The sequence below is a fragment of the Pantherophis guttatus genome, chromosome 2, assembly GCF_059756535.1.
Source record: "Pantherophis guttatus breed Tessera chromosome 2, ASM5975653v1, whole genome shotgun sequence".
Lineage (NCBI taxonomy): Eukaryota > Metazoa > Chordata > Lepidosauria > Squamata > Colubridae > Pantherophis > Pantherophis guttatus.
The window spans coordinates 251,906,752-251,931,169 of record NC_142064.1 but is presented as its reverse complement, the minus strand read 5'-3'; the positions used below and the strand labels follow the sequence as shown (position 1 = coordinate 251,931,169).

The 24,418-nt window shown below is 43.0% G+C and overlaps 1 non-coding gene across 1 annotated transcript; it reads right to left on the bottom strand.

The window, feature by feature from the left end:
* Positions 1-10,891: 10,891 nt before the first annotated feature.
* On the bottom strand, positions 10,892-11,001 carry TRNAL-CAA (transfer RNA leucine (anticodon CAA)). The gene is made up of 2 exons: positions 10,964-11,001; positions 10,892-10,937 (listed from the first exon to the last, which is right to left on the bottom strand). It is a non-coding gene; the product is annotated as a tRNA-Leu (tRNA).
* Between the last annotated feature and the right edge of the window lie 13,417 nt (positions 11,002-24,418).

The following is a 24,418-nucleotide window of genomic DNA, read 5'->3' as shown; positions in this document are numbered from 1 at the left end:
ATAATCTCTTGTAGAATCTCTGGGTCTGAGGAATCCCAGTTGAGAAAGGCTGCAGTATTAATGTCCTATGAATTCCCTCCAAATTCCCCCTTCAATGTTCAGATTGGGATTATTCGAAAGTAAATTTAGCATATTGATAAGGGTCAAAATTATACATCTGTTCCAATACCCTCCAAATATACATTGCAAACTTTAATATAGGAAATACAGATGCAAGAGAGGTCATACAATATATTTCTAACTGTGTCCATAATGGGTTTCGAACTGAATTGCTTGGATTCTTTAGAAAAATAGAAGTCATACCGGTATATATGGCCAATCAGAAAAAAATGAATGATGGAAAGATTTTTTTAAAAAATCTTGTTATTGTATTCTAGCTATAATGAAGATAAAGAAAATTTAATGGTTTGTCATTCCATTAAATTGATGGAACATAATGGTGGTGCAGCAGACTAAAGTGCTATTAAGTAGCCACTTAGCTGTCAGCTGCCTGCAATTACTGCATGTTCAAATCTCACCAGGCTCAAGGTTGACTCAGCCTTCCATCCTTCCGAGGTAGGTAAAATGAGGACCCGGATTGTGTGGGCAATAAGCTGACTTTGTATAAAAAAGAACACTGCTTAGGAGGGCCCGAAAGCCCTACTAAGCAGGTATATACAAAAGTATGAAGGCTTTTGCTTAACGCATTGTAAGCTGCCCTGAGTCTCCGGAGAAAGGGCGGCATATAAATCGAACCAATAAATATAAATAAATAAATAATCAATAAATCAATATGGGGATTCCTCCAAATCTATACATCTATATATATATTAATACATATAATATATTTATTTTACAACTTTTAGCTTTTCCCAAAATCTCACTACTGTAGATTTTAACCATTTATTTATATTTAAATTTATCTGAGACAATAAAGGCAATTTAAAACATCAAATAAAGCCCCAGGTTTTAGATTTGCATAAATATCTTAGAGGCTACAGGAAATTTATGTGACTAATTATCTGAGTAACCTAATAATATGCAAAAGCTGTATCAATTTATTTTGGTATGGATCATTTATACTGTAACAGTGAATAAGATTTAATGTATTATTGGCACAGAGAACAATCTATGACCAGCTCAGCTTTGTTTATGCTCAGGGTGGCTTTGATACTCTGATCAGACAAAGCCAGTCAATATTCCATTAAACATAACTAAATGTTGATAAATATTGCTACATTGAACATTTGTTTATTTGTTTATACATCTCCTGCCTTTAATATTTTTATAAATAACTCAAGTCAAAGAACATATCTCATGCTCTTTTTTTGTTGTACTTTCCCCGCAACAAAAACCCTGTGAGGTGGGTTAGTGACAGGCCCAAAGTCACCCAGTTGGCTTTCATGCCTAAGGAAGGACTAGTACTCCAGTCTTAACCATTAGACTAAACTAGCTTTCTAACATAAACATATTAAACATGAGAGATTAAGGATGTCCTTGATAAATTTCATGAGACATCTTAATTGGTGAGTAAATTATCTTGGTTGAAGGATTAGAGAAATATGTTTGAATCCAATTAACAAAAATAGAAAGCTCTCTGTATTTTGTTCAGGAATATGCTTTGTATCTAACAAGGCCACTAATACATTCATTTTTTTTCTGAAGGAAGATCAGAATTATCAGTTTGCATTCTATCATTATTCAAAGCTGGTTTCATTTTTTAAAACTAGACTGCATAGGATGGATAAACAAGGCCTTGCCAAAATGTTGGCATTTATATTTAGAAGAAAATTAGGCAGCTAAAACTTGACAGTATGATTTTTCCAAATCAGTTATTTAATGTATGTAAAGATCACCCAGTCTGGCTTAGTTCTTAAATTCTTAAAACGTCAGGCTAGAAAGTGGGAAACTGGGAATCCCAATTCCACCTTAGGCACAAAGCCAGCTGGATGACTTTGGATCAGACACTGTTTTAGCCCTAGGAAGAAGGCAATGGCAAACAATTTCTGAAAAGCCTTGCCCCATGCAAACGACTAGCTGTTTGCAAGGAATATAAATCCTTCCATTGCCCACCACCCGGTCAGAGCTGGAGAAGCTTCTTGGATGAGAAGTGAAATGTCTTCAAAGGAAAAACAAGAGAGTCCAGTTGCCTCTTGAAAAAGCAGCTTTGGGATTTTTCCAGTAACCTTTGACTCAGTATTATTATAAAGTAAAGAATGACGATTAAAGAATACCAATGCATCAGATCAGTATCATTCTACTATGCATTTTTCCCTATGGATATTTACCAGTATTTATAGCACTGTTAAAGATGCTATCATAGGATTGCCTGGAAATTTCCCATCAAATACTCATCCTGCCTACTGCTGCTTAGTTGTTTGAAGAAAAGCCAAGATCAACTCAGTGAGTATCTAAATCATGCATCTCTCAATGCGTAACACCTTGATCATTTGCAAAAGAAGCGTTGTGTTGTGGCAATCATTCCTATGACAGTCTCTAGTCCTTTGTGTATCCTTATTATAAAATCAGGTCCAATCATGGGGTGATCCACTTAATGACTTTCACCACTTATGACCATAATTGCAGGATTCATTTAATGTCATAATTTAAGGGCTACCTGTGCTTCCCAAATAACCCTCAGAATAACTGGAAATCAGGCAGCATATACATTTAATAAATTATGATTGTCCTTACCTGAGAAAATAGGCTATTTGGCTTTGAGAATTTTTGGTTGTTGACTTGCAAACCAAATTTGCATTTCCCAACTAGAAAACATCATCAATTCTTTTGTTAAAAGGCCTTTCCATGATTGCATTCCAAATCTTACTGTGCCAGGGTGTTCCTAGAAATGTTGTGGCTGAAGCAATAGGTACTGGTTGACTTGATACCTCTCCCTCTCTTCTGCTTCCCCCAGAGCCCTGGTGGCGCAGCAGACTAAAGCACTGTTATTAACATCAGCTGTCTGCAATTACTGCAAGTTCAAATCTCACCAGGCTCAAGGTTGACTCAGCCTTCCATCCTTTCTAAGATAGGTAAAATGAGGACCCGGATTGTGGGGGCAATAAGCTGACTTTGTATAAATATACAAAAGTATGAAGGCTATTGTTTAACGCATTGTAAGCCGCCTTGAGTCTCCAGAGAAGGGCGGCATATAAATCAAATTAAAAAACAAAAACAAAAAAACAGATAATAACTTCCTTCACCTTAATAGTCCAACTCCCACCTTAAGTACTTTATCCAGTTTGGCATCATTCTTTAAGAAGGATTCAGATAATTGGAAAACATTACAAAAAGGGCAATGGGGACCATGAGGAGATTAGAAAGTAGAACTTGCTGCCCCCCAGCAAGGTGCAGTCAAAAAAGTCAAGATGATGGCTGTAGTGGTGCTAGCAAGACTCTGTTCTTATATGCAGAGCTTCAGTCGCACCATTGAGGACACCATCTTGACGTTTTGACTACAGCTTGCAGACAATCCTTGCAGTGTATGATGAAAAAGGTTATTTGGAAGAATAAAGTTGGGAACCCTTTACAGTAAATCAAAATATGTTTCCTGAGAAGATTGGTGGTGGCTGCTTTAAAGAGAGCTGGGAGGTGCTGTGTGAACTTGACTTACGATCACAATTGAGCCCAACATTTCCATTGCTAAAGAAGACAGTTGTTAAATGAGTTTTGCCCTATTTTACAACCTGTCTTGCCATAGTTATTAAATTAATTACTGCAGTTAAGTTAATAACACAATTATTAAGTGACTCTGGCTTCCCCATTGACTGTTGCTTGTCTGAAGGTCGCAAAAGGTGATCACATGATCTCAGGACCACTGTCATAAATACATGCCAGGTGCCAAGCACCTGAATTTTGATCACATGGCCATGGGGATGCTGCAATGGTCCATGGGGTCGCGAAGAGTTGCACACAATGTAGTGACTGAACAACCACAAAATTTGCCTCCCTGCATATAATTTGTGTATGTATTGTTGTTGCTCAGAACAGCGTGAAAAAGGGTGTTTAGTCCAGTTTTTTTCCAGTGCCACTTTAACTTTGAATGGTTAATTAATAAATGGTTATAAATCATGGGCTATCTGTAAGCCAGAGAACAATTTTCCTTCCAATCTGCAGCATCCCAAACTACAAGGAACTAAATCTGGGAAGAGAGATTGGAAGAACTGCAAATATACACTTATAACACTTCACCAATCTCTGCAAGGTGGGCCAGAGCAGGCGGAGAGCTAACTCTCTTGGTCCCAGATTTCAGAACCACGGAATAATGAATTTGAAATGCAGGGAGGCAAATTTTGTTGTTATTCAGTCGCTACATTGTGTGCAGCTCTTCCCAACCCCACGGACCATAGCACAACCCTCCTCCTCCTCCCCCACGTTATGTATGCTAATGAGGAGTCAAGCCAAGGAATGTAGTCTTCACTCAGGTCCGCCTGTCCGGCGGGAAAATAAGTAAATCTGATTGGTTGAGCTGTCTGACAGCTCCCCTTTAAAGGGCAAGATGTCGGACAGGCAGAGAGTTTGTATTGTATCTGTTTGCAGAATAAAGAGCTTTTATTTGGAACTCTGTGTCCTGCCTCTTCAATCATCCAACTTAACACCCCGCCCGCCATATTCCACTGTCCCCCAAAGCAATCTTAAATTCATACTCATTGCCTCAATGACACTATCTAACCATCGCATCCTCTGCTGTCCCCGTCTCCTTCTCCTTTTGCTTTCGTTTTGTATTTCACCTTCAGCTTCAATATTTGTCCTTCCAAAGGACTGTCAGGGCTGATTTTTCTTTAAGAAAGGATGCAAATTAAGGAAGGGAAAAAAACAAAAAGCCAACGGGCTAGCAGTAAAATCATTTCCCATGTGGATTCCAGGAGAGGCTATAGAGCCTTTTGTTATGTCCTTATAAGGACATCCGCCGGGGATTGGCTAATCCTCTGGCGGGAAATTCAAATCGCTGTCCCTGGGCGGTGCGACTGCTGGGAGAGCTTAAAAGGAGAGCTCCGGCAGTGCAGCGGCTAGTCTTATTCTGCTTACAATAAAGTACTGAATGGACCACGCTGGTCGCGTCTTCTTTTCCTGCGCCTGATCTAACACTGGTGACGAAGGATTCAAAGAACCCAAGCAAAGAACCTCGTGAGACACCAGCATCTAAACGAAGAGCTGAAGTCACTGAACCAAAGCCACCAGCAGCATGGCAGCTCCAGAAACCGCAATGCTCGCGATCGCTCCTTTCAGACCAGGGAAGGAGAAATGGAAGTCCTTCATGATCAGGTTCCGGCAATTCCTGAGGGGCAACAACTTCAGAGACCTGGATGACAACCGCAGGAGAGCCCTGTTCCTGGCCCACTGTGGCTCCGAGGTCCTGGAGATGGCTGTCGACCTCATGGCACCCATGGATATCGAGGAAATGTCGTGGACTGATTTGCAGCAAATCCTGCAGGATCACTATGCTCCTATGGGGACCCCAGTCGCTAACAGATTCAACTTCCACCAGAGGGACCAGAAGGAGGGAGAATCCATCAGAGACTTTGTGGCCGCACTTTGTCAAATCGCAGCAAATTGCGAGTTTGACAACGTCGACAATGCCATCAGCGACCGGACCGATTTGGCATGAGAGACAGGGCACTCCAAAAGAAATTCCTGAGCAGAAAGAGGCTGTTGCTCAAGGATGTCTTGGAGGAAGCCACAGCAGCAGAAATGTCAGAAAAAGCAGCGGCCGCAATAATGAAAGTGAATGGGGTGCACAAAATCCAGAAGGCCCCCCAAAGCTCAACAGATGACTCCACAGCTGCATCAGAGTCAGAGGAGGAGATGGCTGTCCACAAAGTCTCCAGACCACCGAGGCGGGAAACCGCACAACATGGCGACCGGGGAGAGCGCTGTGGTAGTTGCAGAGGTGACCATGGCAGGGCATTGTGCCATTGGAGAGATGCCAGCTGCAGACGCTGCCTGAAGAGGGGACACATCGCAGAAGCTGCAGAGCCGCCGACCCAGCCCCCAAACCACCCAAGCACCGGAATCGCGAAATCCGGAAAGATTACCAGAGGTCATCCAAACGGTCCTCTGGCCAATCTAGACGCAGAGAAGATGATTTCTCCAGGAGCGGGGCGGTCCATCAGACGACCACCACCAAGTTCCACGTGACCGTCCACGTGGAGGGGTCGCCATGTTCAATGGAGGTAGACTTGGGCTCGATCTACTCCATCATGGACTGGCAACAATTAAAGTGCCTGAAACCTGACATCAGTAAGAGGGAGCTGAAACCTCTGTGCTTGAAGCTCGTCGATTTTGGAGAGAATCCCATCGGAGTCTTAGGAAGGGCCTGCCTACAAGTCTCCTACAACCACTTCCATGGCAGCCTGCCCATCACCATCGTGGAGCACAGCTGCCCGAACCTGCTAGGAGTGGAGTGGTTCAAGCCTCTAGGGCTCACAATTGGAGGGATTCACCAGATTCGGAAAGACGAACTCGACAACATCATCGAAGAGTTCAAGGAAATCTTCGATGGTAAGCTGGGGAAATTTGTGGGGAAGCCCATATCCTTCAATTTAGATAAATCAATTACACCAATTAGGCTTAAACCCCGCAGAGTTCCGTTTGCCTTGAGGCCCAAAGTAGATGCTCAGCTAGATAAGCTGATTGCCCAAGGCATTTTGGAACCAATCGATCATGCGACATGGGAGACCCCCATTGTGACCCCAATGAAGCATGATGGATCTGTGCGCATCTGTGCTGATTATAAATGTTCAATTAACAAGGCTTTACAACAGAGCGCATACCCAGTTCCAGTGGTGCAACATCTGTTGCATTCACTCGGGAGTGGGTCAATATTTGTCAAACTGGACCTGGCCCAGGCTTACCAGCAACTGCCAGTGGACGAAAAAACAGCGGAGGCACAAACCATTGTCACCCACAGGGGTGCATTTAAATGTAACCACCTCCAATTTGGAGTCAGCGCAGCCCCAGGCATATTTCAATCAATGATGGAACGCCTTCTCCAAGGCATTCCAGGGGTGGTGCCATACTTTGATGACGTTTTGATCTCAGGGGACTCAAAGGCTCAACTAATTGAATGGCTCAGGCAGGTCCTACAGCGGTTCAAGGAGAAGGGTCTGCAAGTCCGGAGAGATAAGTGCATCATCGGAGTCCAGGAGGTAGAGTTCCTGGGCTATCTCATTGATGGCACGGGCGTACACCCCACCAAAAACAAGGTTAAGGCAATCCACGAAGCTCCCAGCCCAAAAAACAAAGTGGAGCTTCAGGCTTTCTTAGGATTACTCAATTTTTATAGTGTATTCCTAAAACAGAAAGCCACGACCGCGGAACCACTCCATCGCCTGCTGGGGAAAGCAGTTTCCTGGAAATGGGAGGAAGAGGAGGAAGCAGCATTCCGAGCAATTAAAAGACTTCTCTCCTCGGACAGCGTACTCATGCAGTACCATGAGACTCTCCCCCTTCGTCTGACCTGCAATGCTTCACCCTACGGGGTCGGAGCTGTTCTCAGCCATGAACTACCAAACGGCTCAGAAGCTGACATAGCCTACTTCTCGAAGACCATGTCCAGCGCGGAAAGAAACTACAGCCAGCTGGACAAGGAAGCATTGGCCATCGTTGCAGGCACCAAGCGCTTCCACGAATACCTTTACAGCAGGAACTTCACCATAGTTACCAATCACAAGCCGTTGCTGGGGCTACTTGCAGGGGACAAACCCACCCCAACATTCATGTCACCCAGAATGACTAGATGGGCAATCTTCTTAGCCAGATATTCCTACAGACTGATTCACAAACCCGGCAAGTCCATAGGCAACGCAGACCCGCTAAGCAGATGTCCATCCAAAGACCCAGTGGAAGACCCAGCACCCACCCTCGGCCTCTTCCACATCGACGCCGACAGAAACTGCCCAGTCACATCTGCAGACGTGGCAGCCCATACCCAAAAGGACCCAATACTCAAGCAAGCCAGATCCTGGGTCCTGCGAGGCTGGCCAACAGAAAAGGCAGCAGAGAAATTCAGCCCATTCGCACGGAAGCAGCAGGAGCTGTCCACGATGAAAGGCTGTATTCTATGGGGAGACCGAGTGCTGATTCCCAGCACCCTGCAACGGATGATGCTGGAAACCCTCCAAAACGGACATCCTGGCATCGTGCGAATGAAAGGGCTGGCACGGAGTTACGTCTGGTGGCCATCCCTGGACAAAGACATCAAAGAATGGGTATCCAGATGTGACCCGTGCCAAGAGGTACGTCCCGCCCCCGCCCAAGCCCAACCGTCGGAGTGGGAGACACCAAGCAGCCCCTGGGCGAGGGTACACATTGACTTCGCGGGTCCGATGCAAGGGAAGTACCTCCTAGTGGTCGTGGACGCTTTCTTAAAGTGGCTAGAGGTCATCCCCATGGCATCTACCACTTCCGAAGCAACTATCAGGGCGCTCCGGCACCTATTCGCAACACACGGGCTGCCAGATGTATTAGTTTCTGACAACGGGCCCCAACTTACGTCCAAACCCATGGAGGAGTTCCTGGCTGGACTGGGCATCCGTCATGCCCTCTCGGCACCCTACAGACCAGCTGGAAATGGGCAGGTAGAGAGAATGGTGAGGCTCACCAAGGAAGCACTCACCAAGATGGGCACGGGCGACTGGCAGGAAAGAATCGATAACTTCCTCCTCACCCAACACATCACGCCGCATGCCACCACCCGCAAGAGCCCAGCTGAACTGTTGATGGGCAGAAGACTAAGGTCACCCTTGGACTGGCTACACCCACAGTATAACCCTGAGGTGACAGCAACTGCCAGCCACCCACTTCGTGCCTTCACCACAGGAGATCCGGTTTTCGCTCTGAACTTCCATGGCTCTCCAAAGTGGCTAAAGGGGAAGATAGAGAGCACAACCGGCCCAAAATCCTACAGAGTGGAGCTGGAAGATGGACAGGTCTGTAGACATCACATCGACCAGCTCCGGAAAAGGTGGAGGGAAGTAGGACAAAGCCAACCCAATGAGGTAGACCTGCAACACCCCGGCGAGATAGACCTGCAACACCCCGGCAAGGTAGACCAGCAACACCCTGGCAAGGTAGACTTGCAATACCACAGCGAGGGCCTGCAACACCCCGACAAGATAGGCCTACCACACCCCACTGAGGCAGACCTGCGACACCCCGTTGAGGTGGGCCGGCGGCAATCCAACCAACAACGACAGCGACGATCTCAAGGAGTAGACCGGCGACTTCTTGACTGGGTGAACCCCAGCAACTCAGCGGGGGCGACAGTCAAGCCCACTGTGAGGAAGACCACCACCACAATAAGGCAGTAGACCGGGGACAACCGGGAGAGGGAACCCCACAACATTCAGGCGAGGTCGGCCTGCACCACCCCGGCAAAGGGGACCTCTGCCACCATCTGCCAGTAGACTGGGGACACTTGAGGGAGGGAGTTCTGCAATGCTTCTGCGAGGTTGGCCAGCGCCACCCCGGCGAGGGAGACCTCCACCACCCCAGTGAGACAGTTCCGCAACACCCCGACAAGGACAGTCACTGACATCCCAGCAAGGTAGGCCGACACCTCCCCAGCAAAGAGGGCCTCCACCACCCAGACCAGGGAGGCCTGCACCAGCCCGGCGAGGTCAACCAACACGAGCAACAACAACAACAACGACCACAGTCAGCCAAGACTCAAGGTCATCAACACAAGACACAACCACGACAACGAGGACCAGAGCCCCAACCGGACTGCGGAACCCAGGCGGCCGGAAAGGTGGAAGTAAACACCAGAGACTTACCGGGATTCAGAAGTCTCCCACCGATCTGCGCCGAGCAGCCACAGCGAGACAACCAATGCCCAGGGCGGAAAGAAGACCAGCATAACCAGCAGTCAGAGGTTCAAAGCCCGACCGGAGGCGCGGGGGTGGGCCCCACACACTCGATGGCTGAGCCCAGTCCGGGTCCAGGGAGGGAGCTGAGAGATACAGGAGCCCCGTCTGTCCGAGTCGGCAGCGAAGAGCAAGTGAGACTGCGCAGGTCAACTAGGATGACCAGTCGTCCGGCGTACCTGCGCGATTACGTGACTTTTATTAACATTGACTGACAGTTTGCTAACTAGGAGGGGAGGAGTGTTATGTCCTTATAAGGACATCCGCTGGGGATTGGCTAATCCTCCAGCAGGAAATTCAAATCGCTGTCTCTGGGCGGTGCGACTGCCGGGAGAGTTTAAAAGGAGAGCTCCGGCAGCGCAGCGGCTAGTCTTATTCTGCTTACAATAAAGTACTGAATGGACCACGCTGGTCGCGTCTTCTTTTCCTGCGCCTGATCTAACACCTTTGGTTGCCATGCACTGGATAACTGGTTCGTTATCTTATTTTGGTTCAAAAATATCCTAAATCCTGAATCCACCTTTTCTCTCTCTTTGGAAAAGAAGGTATCAAAGCTCACTCAACCATCCATGTTAGGGGACCAAATGGCCGATAGAACTGCCTCCGGATTACCTGCCCACTCCCGCCCCCCCCCCACTTGAGACAGCGAATTTAAATCAACTTGTTAAATCAACTCTCGCCGGAATGAGAGGTTCAGCTGCGATATCTGCAGGGCTGCTGGCTTTCTTTGGCTCCCGTTTTTCCTAAGTTGAGTGTTGCTTTGTGTTCGAGCTGTTTGCTAAATAAAAGAGAGCAACAGTCTGCGGGTGTGATCGGGCAATATAAATCCTGTAGCTTTCTTTGGAAATGGAGAGGCTGCTGTATTGTCACCTGCGCAATGGCGCTTGCGAGGAAGTTGAGACTGGGGAGAGACATTTGAGATTTTAATGTTAAAAGTTTCCGCTGGGAAGAGGGGAAATGGGCCAGGTCGTTCCTGGCGTTTGCTGCAGAAGTTTATAGCGAACCCTGAAAGGGAGAGATTTGGGGTAGGGAGGAAAAAAGGTTTATGTCAGAAGTGGGATTTGAACCCACGCCTCCATTTGGAGACCAGAACACCCAACACTGGGAAAGGAACGATCCTTGAGTCTGGCGCCTTAGACCACTCGGCCATCCTGACATCTGGGGAAATAGGCTTCTGAAAGTAGTTACCTAATTATTCCCATGCTAATTCATTTGTGTCCCGTAATTTGGAGGCGCTCCCCTTCCTTGTTACAAGGCGTCGCCTTTTGGATGTTACAGGGGAAAAAATGGGCAGCATCTATGTTCACAAACCAAACCCAGTCACACTTCCTTGTGAACAAAAGGGGGGAAATGTGGGGTCTGGCTAACCACTCTTTCCTCTTACTCAGTTAGATATAATTGCAAAATCAAAATTATTTGTCAGGTATTGAAGATATTTGCAACAATGTAGAACAAAGCTACTCTTCTTATGATTAGTATTGTTTAAAAATACAGGTTGTACGGTTTTATTTAAGTTAATAACTAATGATTTAATATTGTTTTTACACAATGCAATTTCTCTAAAGGTGGCAATTTTAATTTTTAATACAGTAAATAGGGTTCACAGGTCTGCTTCCAAAAAATAGCGGACAAGCGGGGGGGGGGGGGGTTAAGTAGTAAAAAATTTTTTAAAAAATTACAATTAAATTATATATTTTCTTACAAACATTTTAACACGTATTAAAATAATCACTTCAAAACTTTACTTAAAATTCAAAACATCAAATATATTATAATAATATGTAAAATATTAAATTACATTTCACTTTGCTGTCGTGTGTATTTTTTATTTGACTGTGCAGCTTTGATCAATTCTTCGTGTTTAAGGAATAATTCTTTAATTTCAGTACAACGTTAAGAAATATTAAAAAATATACAAAGTTCACTTCGAACTGATGGTACAAGCAGTCGATTACGTTCGTCAGTCCACAAATTTCCCATGACGCTGAAAATTCGTTCAACATTTGCATTTGATACCGGAATTGATGCACAATACTGGAACAGTTTCAGTAAACTCGGAGCTGGCTCTTTCTTGAAAAAGTACGTCCACTTTTCAAGGGATGAATCACCCTGCAGATGAACATAAACTGTAACAGTAAACATTGATAAATATAACACACGTACACAAGGGTTCTTTTGGGGTCCTCCATCATTTTTAAAAGTGGGAAGGGTTTCTGGGGGAAAAATAAATGCTGCTCTACATTAATACTTGTGGCGTCATTCTTCCCAGGACTTGAAATTATAGCCACACACAGCCTTGAATGTCCTCATTGCCAATCTTTTTCCTGATAAGAGTCCTTTTTTAAAAAAGTGATCGTAATCTCTATTTTCTAAGGAAATGGGTGAGGAAATTTAACACTGGTTTCCATCTTTCTTGAGATGTGAGATAAGAGGAAAAGGCCATGTCAGCATTAGTACAGCTATGGGTGATTTGAGGGTGTCCCTCTCATGCGTTAGACAGGGGAAGGTCATGTCATGGGGACTTATAGAAGAGAATATTTGTAGCTTGGGGTTGAACTATGGGGTCTTTGGTGCTCTTTGATTTTGATTGTTTCCTTGCAAACATTCCATTATCCCCTCAACCCTTCCAAGACCGAGTGGCTGTGGCTCCCGGCGTCCTGGTATAGTCAGCTGGTGCCATCGCTGACTATTGGGGATGAATCTTTGCCCCCCACAGAGGGGGCTCGCAATCTGGGTGTCCTCCTGGATGCACGGCTGTCTTTAGAAGAGCATATGACTGCCGTGGCCAGGGGGGCTTTTTATCAGGTTCGCCTGGTATGCCAGTTGCGGCCCTTTCTGGATCGGGACGCCTTGTGCACGGTCACTCATGCCCTTATCACCTCACGACTGGACTACTGTAATGCTCTCTACATGGGGCTCCCCTTGAGCACTCGGAGGCTCCAACTGGTCCAAAATGCGGTCGCGCGGGTGGTTATGGGCATGACTCGTTGCACCCATGTGACACCTCTCCTGCGCGAGCTGCACTGGCTCCCAGTGGTCTTCCAGGTGCAATTCAAGGTGTTGGTTACCACCTTTAAAGCGCTCCATGGCTTAGGACCCGGGTACTTGCGAGACCGACTTCTGCCACCAATAGCCTCCCACCGGCCAGTCCGCTCCCACAGAGAGGGACTCCTCAGGGTGCCGTCGGCCAAGCAATGTCGGCTGGCAACACCCAGGGGGAGAGCCTTCTCTGTGATAGCTCCTGCCCTTTGGAACGAACTGCCCTCGGAAATACGCAAGATCTCCGACCTCCGTGTGTTTTTGCTGTGCCCTTAAGACCCTACTGTTTCGCCAGGCAGGGCTAACTATGTAATTATTTTAAATTGGGCGTTTTAAATTGTGGGTTTTAATCTGGGCCGAAATTGTGTAATATTTTTAATAATTTTAAATTTTGATATTTGTATATTTTTTGTTTTAATAGGCTGTACACCACCCCGAGTCCTTCGGGAGAAGGGTGGTATAGAAATAAAATAATAATAATAATAATAATAATAATAATAATAATAATAATAATAATAATAATAATAATAATAATTATTATTATTATATCTTTAGTGAGATTCACAGCCTTTGAGGCTGGTTAATAGCTCAGCAGCTCAAGTCCTAACCAAGGACCTAGGAACTGTTAAGGTATCATCAGAGGATGTAAGCTGTTCCAAGTAAGGTGGTTTTTTGTAGAGTCAAAATGTTCAAGTCCGGCAAATTTAGAATTTCTAAATAGCGGGGTAGCCCTTTGAGTATTGCTCCAAGGGCTTCAATTACAATCGGGACAACACACGATTTCTTTTTCCACAGTCGCTCAACTTCAATTTGCAAGTCCCGGTACTTTGTGATTTTTTCTTGCTGCTTATCTTCAATCCATGCATCACCAGGTATTGCAATGTCAATGAACCATACTTTTTTCTTTTCAACTATTGTTATGTCAGGTGTGTTGTGGACCAAGTGCCTGTCAGTCTGAATCCTGAAGTCCCACAAGATCTTGAGTTTCTCATTCTCTAAAACTTTTTCAATCTGATGTTCCCAGTGGTTTTTGCTGTACTCAAATCCAAACTTCTGGCACAATTTCCAGTGAATGATCTTAGCAACACGGTCATGGCGTAGGTAGCCAGTTTGTGAAATTTTGCTGCACCCACTGATCAGGTGGTCGACTGTCTCATCTTTCTCATTGTAGAGGTGGCATTTGCTGTTGGTGGTAACATGTTGAATTTTTGCCTTCATGCAGTTTGTGGCTAGGGCTTGTTCCTGAGCTGCCAAAATAAAGCTTTCTGTTTCTTTTTTCAGTACTCCTGATCTTAACCAGTTCCAAGTTAGTTTCTGGTCAGCTTTGCCTTCAATACTTTTCAAGTATTGGCCATGCAGAGCTTTGCTTTTCCAATTTTCAGCTCGCTGCTCAATTACTTCTTTCTTATATTCTGCTTTTGTTTTAGCTGTCTTTAAAAGGCCTCCTTTATTTACTTCCTTAATCATTGGTTCTTCACTTTTCTGGATATAATCATTCAAGCTGTGTTTTTCTTCTTCCATGGTCTGCTTTACTTGTAGGAGTCCTCAACCACCCTCTGCTCTTGGTAAATATAATCGGTCAACATCACTTTTAGGGTGCAAGGCATGATTCATTGTCATAAGCTTCCTTGTTTTTCTGAGTATTCGTTTCGCGCCCTCCCAGTGGTATGCCTTTGGTTCGCTGACGTGCCTAGACAGAAGGTTGACTGCTAGGATGATGTCTGGCCTTGTCCAGTTAGCTATGTATAACAGGGACCCAATGACGGATCTATATAGTGTATTGTCCTTGAATGGTTCGCCGTCGTCGTACATATGTTTTAGGAAGTCAGTCTGCATGGGTGTATCGCACGGTTTGCCATCCTGTATGTTGCATTTGTGTAGGAGTTCCAATATCTTTTCTTTTTGGGAGATTCTGAATCCCTTCTGTGTTTTGTTGATTTGGACCCCTAGGTATTTGTTCACCTTCCCCAGTGTCTTTAGCGTGAAGTGTTTCCGCAACCTCTCAGCAAACTCATTGCATTTATGTTTCTGTTGGCCAAAATACAATATATCGTCCACGTAGACAAGCACGTACTCAATAGATGTGCCTTCCTTCTTGATGAAGAAGCAGAGGTCAGCAGAAGTGGCCGTGAAACCCATGTCTTTGAGAATTTTTGCTAGGCATTCATACCATCCCTTTCCAGACAGCTTCAAACCATACAGACTCTTGTTCAACAACCAAGTATCTCCCTTATGTGTATTTTTCCCGGGTGGCGCTTTGACAAAAATTTCTTTGTCTAGCTCTGCGTGGAGATAGGCAGTCTGTACGTTAAACTGGTATACTTCGAGGCCTAGGATGGATGCTATTACCAGTGCACTCTTGACGCTTTCAGTCCTGACTGTGGGTGAGTATGTGTCTGTATAGTCCTCAGGGTGTTTCTCTGCATTCCAGAACGGAGTGGCGGAACAAAAGAACGGCGTCTTACAAACCATGACGAGATGCATATTAGAAGACGCAGGGCTAGGACAATCATTCTGGGCGGAGGCACTCACATACTCTAACTATACCCTGAACAGGTTGTGGGCTAGTGTAGTAGGTAAGACCCCTTACGAGATAATGTACAACAGAAAACCCCAAATAGCACACCTTCACATATTTGGGGGCACAGCAGATGTGCATATCCCAAAACAGTTAAGATGCAAGGGTGACAAAGTCTCGAAGAGGTTGAGATTCATGGGATATGAATCTGGGACAAAGGGGTATAGATTCATTGACAAAGATAATAAGTTTATCATATCCAGAACAGCGGTGTTCCATGAAAATACCAATTGGTCAAGAATACACCTGAACGAAATATTCCACAGGCAGGAAATCACAAACAATGTAAGGGATGAAGATAAGCAAGACACAGTAGGAACCAAAACACATGAGAGACACAAACCTAGACACCAAGGGGTAACTACCAAAGAGTGGTACCCTCCTAAAGTTTCAAGGGCCGCCACATGATTTCCATGAACTTGAGCTGAGCAGAACTGTGGGGACGAGCAGGGCGAAAGTGGCGGCTCCTGGTTTTCCCGGCTGCCAAGCGCTCACTTAGAGAAGAGGAGCTGGGGAAGCAGGGAAGACGCAGTGGCAGTGGCGGCAAGCAGGTGTCAAGGAAGCGCCGAGGGCAGCACCCGCATCCGGGATGCCCCTCTTTGGGCTTTCCGCTTAGGTGGCAGTGGGTGCAGCCAGTCCCCGTCCCCACCTGCTCGGCCTGCAGCTCACAGTGGGAAGGAGCCCAGGCAAGCCATGAATTCAAAGCTTCCCCTGTGGGACCAAGAGCACGGCCATCAGCCAGGGAACAGTGGCTCCCAGCGGGAAGGAGCCCAGGCAAACCGTGCGTTTGGAGCTTCCCCGGTGGGCGCATGGCAGTGCCGAGAGCGCTGCCACCAGCCTGGGAAGGGCAGCTCCCAGCAGGGAGGAGACCACCCCATGGGGTCATCTGTGCAGGCAGCCCACCACCACCACCCCGCCCTCACCGGCTGCTGGTCCAGACCGCCTGGGGCCGTGCAAGAAGCCCGGGCAGGGAGGGAGGGAAGCCCTGGCTTATTTTGCTCTGCTCCCTTAGGAGCGACCACCAAGATTGCCTCTCTGCATCTTTTGGCACGTGTGCCTGTTGCTGGTCTTAGCACGCGCATGCGCGCCAGAAACCAGACCAGCTGGCCGGTGTGCATGCGTACTCTGGAAACAGGAAGATCATCTTCCTGGAGTGTGCATGCGCAATGGGCGGCTGCTCTTCCGGTTTCCAGTCTGCCGGTGTTCATGAAACCCAGCTGGCCGGTGCACCGGAACCCGGAAGACAACGGGGGACAGCTCCGCGTGCCCGGAGAAATGGCTCAGCGTGCCACTTCTGGCACGCGTGCCATAAGTTCGCCATCACGGTCCTAGAGGCAGGGGTGAAATGCTCCCGGTTCGGATCAGATCACCTGATCCGGTAACGATGGAGGCGGGTGGTTCGGAGAACCGGTAGCAAAAATTCCTGGGCCCCCCTCCCCATACCCAGCTGAGCCGCATGATTCAGAGGATTTTTTTTTTTAATTTTTAAAAGCATTTTTTCTACAACCTCTTGTTTTGAAAAAAAAAAGCCGCTGATGATCGCGCGGCTCAGCTGGGATCGTCAGAGACTTTTAAAAGCATTTTTTTTACAACTTCTTGGGCCGAACAGGTTGTAGAAAAAATGGTTTTAAAGTTAAAAAAAAAGTTGGCCACACCCACTCAGTCACATTACCACCCACCAAGCCACACCCACAGAACTGGTAGAAACAAATTTTACATTTCACCACTGCCTAGAAGTAATGAATAGCCACCATCTAGTAACAATTGATAAATATCTCCTTGATGAAGGTTTGGATTTGCCCAGTCTCTTTATAAGATAAAGTTAGAAGCTTCATCAATTCAGTTCAATTATTGGACATTCCTATGTTGTTTACCTGGCTGAAATACGGACTTTGTCACTGTCTTCTTTCAAGAACCATTTCTTTTTACTTTTAGCTTTTTCTGACAATCTCCCATTCAAGTACTACAGGTAGTCCTCATTGATTGCTTAGCTTAATCCCAAAAAAGCTTGTTACATCTTGGATTTGACATTCCAACTTTCACATACCCATCTGCCCTGCAGTCATATCACTATATTTTGGGTGTTCAACAACCAGCCTGCATTTACAGCTATTTGCAGTGCCCTGTGGTCACATGATCACGATTTATGATGGTTTTGCAAGAAACTGGTGTTTACTCTGGCAAAATTTGCTCCATAATGAATAATGAATTTACTTAACAACTATGGTGTTTACTTAAAGAACAGTTCAAAAAGGTTCATAATGTGATGACCCACTTAATGAGTCATGATTTATGATTGAAATTGTGAGCTCAATGATGGCTAAATTTGTGGACTACTTGTAATTAAATTCTTGCCTGCTTAGCTTTGATGAATCAGTCATGTTTAGTGATGTTGGCACCTGTTGTGATAGTCCCTTTCAAAATGACTAAATTGTTGGACACCCTTACCTATAATGCAATTAATTTCACAACTGCATTGATTGGGTGGAGAAAAAACAGTGTTTAAATGTTTATTCTTTCCACTGCAAACTTCAGCACCACCTTTGTTGCTGCCCTGGTTCTCTGGAATATTTAGGGAAGAGGTCTGGGCAGGGCATTAACTGTTAGAAGGGGTATTCTGCAGAGGGAAGCAGCTTTTTCATTGCAAGGAAACTTATGCTGGATCTCAGCTGTGACAAATATGTAAAGATATATGATGTAGTTACACAATTATCTTTTTTCGTAATTATTGTTGCACGTGGATAATACGTAATTATTGTTGCACGCGGAACAATTACCCAAGAACAATAGTTTGAGGAATGGATTATAAACCCTTTATTTATCTACAAGGAGAAGAGGACTTCTTGCTAAAATATATTATCCTACCCTGTTTCCCTGAAAATAAGACATCCCCTGATAATAAGCCCAATCGGGCTTTTGAGCACATGTGCTAAAATAAGCCCCCCCTGAAAATAAGCCCTCCCCAAAAATATTTAAACGCATGTGCAGCCGGTCCCCGCCATTTCCTCTGGTTTTCTCCACGTGCACCAAAATAATAAGACCTCCCCGAAAATAAGGCCAAGTGCTTATTTTTTATTACATAAAAAAATGTATAAAATGTATAAAAGTATTTTATGTAAGTATTTGAAGTATGAAATATGGGGTTGATGTAAAGATAAAATATCGGATTTTTTTTCTATAAAAGATATAAGTTTCTGTTATAAATTGGTATTTTAGAAATGGATTTATGCACAAGAGAATATGAACCATTCGACTCATTGTCTGTAATTGTTTGGAATGATGATGGTTTTATGTTCTGTTGCAAACTCCTAGCTGGCTTCTGATGAACAAAGGCAATGGGGGAGCCAGATCCACTTAATAACTCCATGATTTCCTTAATAGCTGTGGCGAAAAGGTCATAAAATGAGATGCAACTCACCTAACTGCCTTAGCAACAGAAATTTTGGACTCAATTTTGGTCGTTAAGTCCAGGACTACCTATAACTGTAACCCTCGCTTTAAATTGTGGAGTCTTGCTGAGTCCATTAAAATTTTATTTTGCTTCAGTTCTTTAACTCATTTTTTTCTGCAGTACTGTTACACAGTATAGAAGAAAACACATACATACAGTAGATGGATAGATCTACCTATCCATAAGGTAGAAAACCCAACATTTATGTAATAATGCTTGTTGTAAGACTGTCCAAAACAAAGTTTCTTGCAATTTAAATTTTTGTTGTTAACCATTTATATTGGAATTGTGATGGTGGGAAGGTCATTTTGATACTGACAGTAGTGAGTTATCGTGCCCTTATGCCTGTTAAAATCGGTCCTGGTTATTTCAGCATATCAGTATGGCATATCCGGTATATGCTCCTCCTCATTGGCAATAGTCAATTTCGGATACTCAGTATAGACTGTTGATATATCTCTCTTTCCCCAATTCAGGAAAATACAGACAGTTTTGATTCTGTGGCAACCTTGGTGCTCTCTGAGGTTGGTTGTTTTCTTGCAGACATTTCGTTACCAAATTAGGGAACAACATCAGTGCTCTTTGACTCTTTCATATCTGCATATGCCTGCTTCATATTCTGCCATTGTATCCCCAGTCCATACTTAGAAAATGTAAATCGGATACATAGATGGACTTCCGGCAGAGGCACAGGTTGTAGCGGCACGAGAAAGGAGAGCTCCACTTTCCCGTGGCGATTTTCTGTGTTTCGGTGCCCAAAAAGGGGGCGATCGGTCCGGGTGAGGACCGGGAGAAAGAGGGCGACTTCAGAGGCGCGGTGTGGAGAGGTGCAATCCCACACCGGACCAAGGAGAGCCCTTATTTCAGACACAGAAGAAGGAGGCCGATTCGGCGGATCCAGAGACCTGACATCCCGAGCGTATAAGAACAGGAAGATGAAGGAGTGAGAGCAGTGAAACTTGGCGGCAAGAGCAGAGATCGAGTGTTATAAATTGTTTTGAGGGACCGACAAAAGAGGACGGGATTTAAAGTCCAGAAGCGCAGTAAAAAAAAAAGAAGTGGCGTAACAAGGGAGGAAGCGGCAAAGAATAAGACTTGCCAGAGTGACTCCGCGAAACCGGATTTACAAGATTTGGAACAATAAGTTTAAAGCTCTCCCTTTTTTTTGTTGGAAGAGAAAGGAACATAGGACGGAGGGCTGGATTGATAAAGCAAAACCGGAGAACTGTGCTGAAGGAGAAGATTATTGGGGCAAAACAAAGTGAAGAGTGACAGACAAGAAGAAACAGATTGACTGTGACTGAGGCAGCCATTTTGGACTATTGGAAAATATAAAAACAAAGAAGAGCTCCTTTTAAAACTTTTAAAATCTTTTAAAACTACTAAGGATATAAGGAGTGAACTTGAGTGAGTTAAGACTGGATAGTGATACTTGAACTTAGTGATTGGACCTGGTGACAACTATAACCCATTGCTTGAAATATAGATAACAGAAACAACTGGAATAATTACATAAGTAACATTTTATAATTAGAAATCTTATAACTTTTAGATTTTAAAACTTTATAATTTTATATATAGTCTTAACAGAATAATTATAGAAAACTAAAAGCATTAATTTTTTACTAATGAATTGATTACTGATTAGACTGTATTGCTCTCTTGTTCTCCCTCCCTTTTATTTTTCCTGTTATTTATTGGTTAAACGAGTAAGTGAGTTCTTTAAAATTGTAGTAGTGTTGGAGTAATTAACTATTAGGAATATTTAATTGGATTAGAGTTTATATCTCTATATTTACATATATATATATATATATATATATATATATATATATATATATATTAAAAAAATTACAAATTTTAGAGTTAAATAAGGACTATAACTGATAACAAACTAGTCTAAACTATATGAGATTGGAGTGGAAACTGATATCTATACACAATAACAATACGCAATAATATTGGATGCTGATTTGGGAGAGAATAGATAAAATATTAGAAAAACAACACAAACTCTTGATCAATATGACATCAACAATAACAACGACAGGGAAAACTGGCAAAAAAATTATTTCAACACCAAGTGGAGTGACGGCTTCCCCAATAGCACAAAAAACTTTAGATACTATGTTTCCAACTGAAAAACAAACTCCTACTATGACAATGCAGACCGTGCAGACAACTCTAGTATCCATACAGGAAACAATGTTAAAAATGCAGGAATGCATGGCAAAGAATTATGAACAAACCAGAAAGGACTTAGATGATGTTAAAAATGCCGTTAAGGACGACATTCAAAAATTAGATGGAAAAGTAGACCTATTCCAAGAGTTGATCCTAAAGAACGAACAACAGATAACAGTGATAGAAGGGAAAACAGAACAGGTAGAGGAGAAAATAGAAGTATTAGATGGAAAAATGAACTGTCTTAACAGAGAATTGGAAAGTACGGTGGCACGACTTGAAATGGAAAAACCAGAATTTTACTTGAGGTTCCAAAATATTAAAGAAGAGAGGGATGAAGATCTGTATGAAGTAGTGGCAGAAATACTTGCAAATGTGCTACAATGGGACAAGGATGAAATAATGAAGGAACTTGAAGAGGCATATCGCGTGCACACCAACTATGCTAGGCAACATAAACTCCCCAAAGAGGTCCATGTAAGATTTGCGAGAAAGAAAGTGAGAGATACAGTCTATAAAATAATAAAAGACGAAATGATATATTACAAACAAAAAGAAATAATTACGTTGAAACAGGTTCCGAGATGTATTAGAGAATGCAGGAGAGAGTATGGATTTCTAGCATCAATACTAAATAAAAAGCAAATTTTGTTTAGATGGATTATACCAGAAGGGGTGCTAGTAACGTGGCAAGGGAAAAAGATAAGGGTGGATACCATAGAAAAAGCACAAACCTTACATGATCAAGTGATCGAGGCAGAAAGAACTAATGGCAGAAGAGAAGAAACAGAAGGGAGAAATAGACCCAGACAAGCCACGGAACAGCAAGATTGATCTTTTGAGGGGAGAAACAGTAGAAAAGAGACGCAGGAAGAAAGTGAAAAATTGGAAGAGGAAGGAGTAACAACGAGAGCAATGAATGAAGCGAAGAAGAAAGACAAGAAGTAACAAGAAATACATTCAGATTAGGCTATGGATTCGAATGTGAAAATTATTTCATTAAATGTTAATGGACTCAATTCAACAGTTAAAAGACATCAGATATTCAAGAAATTAATCAGACAAAAATTAGATATAATATGCATACAAGAAACACATATAAGAAAACAGGACGAAAAGTACCTGCAATGTAAAAAATTAGGAAAGGTATATACATCTCTGGCTGAGGAAAAAAAGAGAGTAGTAGTAGTGTATGTTAAGGAAAAGGTAGAAAGTAAATTGATATATGCTGATTTGGATGGAAGAATTTTGTTAATAGAAATAAATATTAAGAATAGAAAAGTATTGTTGGCAGTATTATATGCGCCAAGTAATGGTCAAAAAGAATTTTTTCAAACAGTACATGGGAAAATAATTGAACAAAATAATGAATCTATTTGTTTACTGGGGGATTTGAATGCAATAGCGGATTTGAAAAAAGACTATAAAAGTAATCAAAATAACAAAAAGAAGAGAAATCTACTACCTAACACATTTTTCAATCTAACAGAAGAACTAAATTTGATAGATATTTGGAGGTTTCAGAATCCAAAGGAGCAGAAATTTACCTATTATTCTAGTCCACAGAAGTCCTGGTCAAGGATCGATATGATATGGATCTCTAAGATCTTAGTCCAGTAAGTTAAAGCAGTAGATATTGGAATAAATGAGTGGGCAGACCATAATCCAATATCAATAGAATGGAAAGGGCAAGTACCAAAAAAAGGCAGATGGATGATGAACGTACAGACAATTAAAGAGAAGGAATATATTGGAAAATTAGAAAAGGAACTTAAATGGTTTTTCAAAGACAACAATAAAGATCAGACATCCCTACAGAACTTATGGGACACACAAAGGCCTATATCAGGGGTATAACTATTGCTTATAATAGTAAAAGGAAAAAAGAAAAGGAAAGAGAGTATAATAATATACAAGATGAAATTAAAAATTGGGAAGAAAAATTAGGTACCCATCCAGGAGACGATAAAATAAAAACTAACTGGATAACAACCAAACACAAATTGAATCTGTTTGACCAGGAAAAGACTATTAATTCTTTGAAATATATAAAACAAAACTATTTCGAGCAGGCGAATAAGCCAGGGAGATGGATGGCCTACAAATTAAGGAAAGAAAAAGAGAAAAGGACTATACACCAACTACAAGATAAACAAGGCAATCTACAAAAAGGTACTGAAAGGAAAAAAGAGATAGCAATTCAATACTTCCAGGAATTATATAGCCAAGAGGAAGTATCAAATGGGAAAATAAAACAATATCTGGAAGAAGAAGGGCTTCCAGTAATTACGGAAGAGGATAGAGAGATGTTAAATAGAGAGATTACCAAAGAAGAATTGCAGGAGGTATTTAAGGGACAGAAAAATAATAAGACACCAGGAACGGATGGGATCCCAGTAGAATTATATAAAAGTTTAGGTGAAACTTTGAACCCAATCCTCTTGGAAGTTTACAATGAGGCTTTAAAAGAAGCAAAAATACCAGACACTTGGAGAGAAGCTTATATTTCATTGATTCCAAAAGAAGAGGCAGACACCACCCAGATTAAAAATTATAGACCGATTTCGTTATTAAATTTGGATTATAAAATTTTTATGAACTTATTGGCTAATAGAATTAAAATAATATTAAATCGGAAAATACACGTAGATTAGAACGGATTTCTACCAGGCCCGCAAATTAAAAACAATTTAAGGACAGTTATGAATGTAATTGAATATTATGAAAAACATCCGGAAAAACAGGTAGCCCTGATTTTTCTGGACGCACAGAAGGCATTTGACCGAGTCAATTGGAACTTCATGACCCAACAGATTAAAAACATGAAATTTGGTGAGAAATTTGGAGAATTAATTTTGTCAATTTATACTAAACAAAAGGCAATAATACTAATCAATGGAGAAATAGCAAATTTTTTTGGAATAGGTAGGGGAGTAAGGCAAGGGTGCCCTCTCTCACCACTATTATTTATATTAACTCTAGAAAACCTGCTCCGAAGAATTAGAGCAAATGGTGACATAAGGGGGCTTAAAATAAAAGGAGAAGAATACAAGGTCCAAGCTTTTGCGGACGACCTTGTGTTCTTCTTAGAAGAACAGAACCCAAATTAATGAAGGAAATTGAAAAATTTGGAAAAGTCGCAGGTTTGAAAATTAATAAGGATAAGATCAAAATATTAACCAAAAACCTAACAACAAAATAGATAGAGGAATTAGAGAAACAATCTGGGCTAAAAGTAGTTAAGAAAATAAAATATCTAGGAATAAACCTGACAAATAAGAATATTGACATAAAGAAAAACAATTACGTTGGAATCATACA